The 5,624-nt window shown below is 46.5% G+C and overlaps 2 non-coding genes across 2 annotated transcripts; both read right to left on the bottom strand.

Annotated features, from left to right (window-relative positions):
- Positions 1-485: 485 nt before the first annotated feature.
- trnas-aga (transfer RNA serine (anticodon AGA)) lies at positions 486-567 on the bottom strand. The gene has a single exon. It is a non-coding gene; the product is annotated as a tRNA-Ser (tRNA).
- Positions 568-3,390: 2,823 nt separating this feature from the next.
- On the bottom strand, positions 3,391-3,472 carry trnas-gcu (transfer RNA serine (anticodon GCU)). Its single transcript has one exon. It is a non-coding gene; the product is annotated as a tRNA-Ser (tRNA).
- Between the last annotated feature and the right edge of the window lie 2,152 nt (positions 3,473-5,624).

Genomic DNA, 5,624 nt, shown 5'->3' with positions numbered 1-5,624 from the left:
AATTGGGACCTGCACAGACCACAGGGTGAGCGCCCCCCCGCCGGCACCATTAACACCGCTTCCAGCTGGAAGCTTTGTTTTTCCCTGTAGCTCACCCTTATCCGGGTACTGAACTGGCTCACACCTGCTTAGCTTCAGTGGGTTTTCAGTTGCGAGTTGCAAGGGGATGCAAGTGATGGAGCCGCTCGCTGCAAAAGCCACTGCATTGGCCGGGTATCGAACCCGAGCCTCCCGCGTGGCAGGCGAGAATTCTACCACTGAACCACCGATGCTCAGTGCCCAGGCCTTCAAAAAAGACGCTTTTTTGGTGCTCTTTGCAAAAAGCGTCGACATCTGCTTCCAGCTGCAAAATGCCATTCGCAGACGCTGAAGAATTTAATTCCAAGGCAGCGGGTACAAGCGATTTGGCGTTTTAAAACCACCAGGAACAGCAAAGAGGCGCGCTTCTTTGCTTGCGCCGGAACACAATGACAGGAGGTGGACAACGTAGTCGACAGGATTCGAACCTGCGCGGGGAGACACCAATGGATTTCTAGTCCATCGCCTTAACCACTCGGCCACGACTACAGCAAGCCCCACCGCCGCTGCGTTCTTGCTACAATCTTACCTGGATCGCGAGGCGCCGGCGGAAGCCTATTTCAAAGTCGTTCTCCGTTTCAAAAAAACATTTACAAAATACAAGCCTTGCAGACAGACACGCCTCAGAGGACTTAAGGGTGGCTTCATGTCAGAATGATAAAGTCTCCCCGGACATGAAAATGCCACTTTGTTACACACAAAAAAAGAATCAACAACAGAGAAATGCCCACAAGCATTTCAAAAGCCGCACCACGCCGCACTTGAAATAGCTCTTACGTTAGTGGTAGACGCAAGAATCGCCTTTTTATTTACGCTCTTACCAACGCGATGGAAAGCAAAACAAAGCAAAGCAGAGCAAAACAAAACGAACAAACGAAAACCCTCACGTCCCGCACTTGCATATAACGCCGTTACGTGCCCAAGCGGTATAGTACGTCATCCTAGCACTGCACCCCGGGTCGTACGGTATATGGGAACGAGCACACGCCACGAATCGTCTCGAATCACTCCCTACAGCTGTAAGGCACCTTGAAGCGTGCACCCCCAACATTCTTCTTTGCGCATCTGTGAAAGGTAAACTCTTGAGCAAACTCTGAACCAGCTCTAAGGAAACTAATCCGATTAGACGTTACTTTGACTCATCTTCTTACGCTCAGTGCCGGATTGCTCAAACTCCAGCTAGGGTTAGGGTTAGCATTCCCACGCTACTTAGACACTTTGTGTACGCTCAGTGCTGGATTTTGGGAACTTCAGGACAAGTGGGAATTTTCTCCTATCTGTCCATTCTGTTTTGTTTTGGAGACTCTTGGCTGCCTATGTTGTTCAGTGCAGCGTGAAGGAAACATTTTCCAAAACTGTGTCAGCTCAAAAGTTGTAAGAAAACCTTTCCAGGTGCTTTAACTCTCTTCATTTTTGTCATTTAATGTGACACTCGATGTATAACTGGAGCCTCACATATGCAAATGGTGAGGCTCCAGTTCGACACCCAGTTCGACACCACTTTACAGTATATGACAAAAGCATGGCAGACTGTGCCGGACCAGCTGGTAACTTCCGCTTATTTTGACCATATTAAACATTGGAAATCTTCCCACTTGCATTTGTGACACTTGATTTTGGCTCCACCTAAGACACTCTTAAATCTTCAAACACTTTTCTCTTCTCCCGCAACACACTTGTCTGTCGGCACTATGTGGCAGCGTTGCATGACAACCCATCTCACCACGGAAAGGAACCTAACAGCTTTGGTAAGAGAGTAGAATTACCTGAAGAACTGCTTTCCATGGAAGCAGGACCAAGCGATGTAGCATTTTTATAGTACCAGGAAAGGAGAAGCGGCACTTCGCCTTTGCCGCACAGGCACAAGGTGACGTGCGGCAGACGCCGTAGTCGGCAGGATTCGAACCTAAGCGGGGAGTCCCCAGTGGATTTCAAGTCTATCGCCTTAACTACTCGGCCACGACTACAGCGAGCTCGCCGCCACCGCATTCCTCCTATAATCTAACACGGAGTGCGAGGTGGCTGCGGAAACTTTTTTAAAGTCGCTCTCCGTTAAAAAAAAAAAACCTTTCACAAGATACATGCCGGCAGACAGACACGCCTCAGAAGGTTTAAGGCTGGCTTCACGTTCAAATGATAAAGTCTCCCCGTCCGGATGTCAAAATGCAACTTTGGCAGACAGAAAAAACATCAACAAACCACAAATGTGGACAAGGATTTTACAAGCTGCACCACACTGCACTTTCAAAAGCATTTACATTCGTGTTAGATGCAGGAATTGTCTTTGTTTTGCGTGCTTACGAGTGCCATAGAAAACGAAACAAAACAAAAGCCCTCAGCTCCTGCACTTGATTATAATGCCTTTACGTGCCGAAGCAGGAATTTACGTCATCTTACCACTGCAACATGGGGAATAGAGGGAAATGAACACACGCTACGAATCGTCTCAATCACTCCCTAGAGTCGTAAGGCACATTGAAGGGTGCACCCCCATCATTAATCGTTGGGCCTCTGTAAAAGGAAAGCTGTTGAGGAGTCGTTGAAACAGCTCGGATGAAACACTTGATTGCTTCCATGTGCATCTGGAGCCCACTTCTTATTTTCACTTCACGCCGCCCAAAGCATTTCTAAAACAGGAGATTCGCGTTTGGGAATGCGCCCTGCCCTACAAATAAAACAGGTCTACGGGTCTGAAACCTGCTCCACGGAAAACAGTTCTGTTGCACTTTTGATCAAAGGGAGATTCTCTGTTCTTACTTTTTGATGACATAACACCCAAAGGGGCTTCTTTGGAGCTGGATTACAACCAGCATTCTAAAGTTTCTTGGCGGTATCCTTTACAGTCCTCTGTTCGGTCGACAAGGAACAGAAGGGGGCAGCTTTCCTCACACATACAGTGCAATGTACTGTAGTGTTCCCCTTCATTGAATTCGCAGTTCTGCATCAGACCTCAAACTCGTTTCCTTAGCTTGGATTTAAGCCACGAAGCAGGCTTCTACTGTATAAACGTCTAGAGGAATCACAAACTATTTGAGAGGCCATCATCCCATTGGGAACTGACAAAGTCTATCCCTAAACACCTAGCGCAGTCTCTCGAGAGACTGTCAAAAATCGCTTTCTCCGTTTGTGCTGCAAGTAAGTGAAAACGCGGTCACAACCCAGAGCCACTTGGCAGCAGCGGCACGTAAATACTGTTACTGCCACTGCTCGATACCAACGTTAGCCTACTATACCATGTTCAGCCACCGCTAGAAAATGTAAGGCTCTAGTACTGGAGCAAACAAAAGGATGGCCAACGTCAAACGTAGAGAGCGACAAGGATGGGATTTGAACCCATGCGTGCAGAGCACAATGGATTAGCAGTCCATCACCTTAACCACTCGGCCACCTCGTCGATGGAACCGGTCTGTCCAGACATGGGTTGGCGCGCTCCAAATGATCTTTTTCTTTTTTTTCCCTCGTACTCGAGGGTCCTTTTCCTGTTCCACATGCGATTTCAACATTTTCCTTGGGAGATGTCAAGCCAGCAAGCCACTGCTGTGCTTCAGTGGCCAGTGTGGAGTTCAGTGGCCCTGTTGTACACAGAAAGCACATTGAGCTCCTTGGACATGAAAAGTTCCAGATAAAAGCCATTTGTCATCCTTTCTCTTGGTGTCGATGTTGCTATTGTATGTAAAGGTGGCAACTTGCTCAGCGAGCAGGCGGAGCACACACCGAATGCAGATGTGTCTGAGTGGTGTGTCCAAGTGGCTGCAAAAGGACAACACTCCCGGGGCGCCGTGGCTTAGTTGGTTAAAGCGCTTGTCTCTTAAACAGGAGATCCTGAGTCCGAATTCCAGTGGTGCCTTCTTTGTTCTGTCTTCTTGAACAGAACTGGTCCTTACAGACAACCGCCTACGGCTAGACTTAATTAAATGCAAGTATTCATTTCCTGTCTTTAACGCGACTTGTTTTTCTTAAAATGGATGCAACTTGCAAAACATGAAATACAAACATTGCTAATCAGCGCTAGCGGCTGGCAAAAAAAAAAGAAGTCAGCAATGTTTTTTTTTCTTTAACCTTAACCCTGCTAATGGAGAAGAGTTAAACGACCGAGTCTATGCAGCTTAAACGGTGCTCATGTCGGGTTCTTAGCTGAAAGGGTGGTAAATCACGCTCACCCCAGTCCTTAATCTTTTAAAAGGATACAAAATTGAACCTAGTCGCCACATCACATACATCCTGTTCAACGATAAAAAGGTGACATCTATCCTCGATCCAGAGTAAATCCCACGTTGAGGGCATATTTTTTTCCACTTTACCATGAGTCGGGCTCAGCTGCACAGAGGCGAGAGCAGAGCAATGAGGTCACGGGGACAGGGGAGTCACACGCTGGCGGTTTAAACACGCGGAAGAAAACTGAGGGATCCACAGTATGTGGACCCTCCGTGCGACATCAGTCCGCACTCCGGACTCTGAATCCTGCCATCCAAGTTAAGATCTCGGCGGAACCTGAGGCGCAGTTCCTTCTTAAAACGTAATCTGGTGAGCATTTCTAGAATCGTACTTGTATAGATGCAGCCTTTAATGTGTTGCTAGGTTAAAATTGATGACTTCTTGAACTTCAGTAGGCAACTGAACTCTTGATTTCGGATTTAATTTCTTTATTACAGGGGCGCTTTTATGAAGACAGAGTCATGTTCAGGTACTTTGCTTGATGGAGGAAGCATATTTCGGACTCTGTGATCTGCTCACCTGGAAAGGTCTGCTGTACTACTACAAGAGAGAAGTAGAGTCTGGAAGAATGGACAATTTTATGATGCTATGGAAGATAATGTTTTTTTTTTTCTTTGAAATCGAAATGAATCAGAATATCAGTGCAAAAGACAAACTCTTGGTTTGGTTTAAAGAGATATGGTTTTAAAACAGACAAAATGTAGAAAACAGGTGTTTCTCACTTTTGGAAAAGAATGGACCGGGGGTAATATTTTACTAGTTGCAGTGCTGATCTCACTGGGTTACAGTCCTACAGTGTCACACCAGGGCCAGTGGCGCAATGGATAACACGTCTGACTACGGATCAGGAAATTGCAGGTTCGACTCCTGCCTGGCTCGGGTCGTTTTTAAACGCATCGGGCTACTCCCTAAGTAGTCTGTGCTACTTACTGCATTGTAATCGTACCCAGTAAGAGATTTCCTTCATGTAAATGAACTGCACCTGACAGCTTTAGAAAAACACCTGGGCTCAGTACGGTGCTGAGAGCTCAGCGTTGCTGTTCTAATTAGCACGCACTGCATCGGCTATGAGCCCGAACCTTTCAATTATTCCGATCAGTAAGTCAACACGTAGTCCACATGAACGGTAGAAATATTCTCTTGTCTGTCTCTTGTTTGTATAGAACTGAATGTCCCTGACAATGTACTGTTAGTTTTAACTGAAGAACGGCATTTGTGTTCAAATATACCAGACAAGTTTATGTAACTGCTCATGCGACACTCAGTTGTAATTAGTCAAGAAAAAAAAGTCGAACAACAGCTGCGGGTTTGATTCTGAACGTATCAGATTG

Source organism: Lepisosteus platostomus, chromosome 22 (assembly GCF_059453375.1).
Source record: "Lepisosteus platostomus isolate fLepPlt1 chromosome 22, fLepPlt1.hap1, whole genome shotgun sequence".
NCBI classification, from domain to species: domain Eukaryota; kingdom Metazoa; phylum Chordata; class Actinopteri; order Semionotiformes; family Lepisosteidae; genus Lepisosteus; species Lepisosteus platostomus.
The sequence above is the reverse complement of the archived record's forward strand: the minus strand, read 5'-3'. Positions and strand labels throughout refer to the sequence as shown.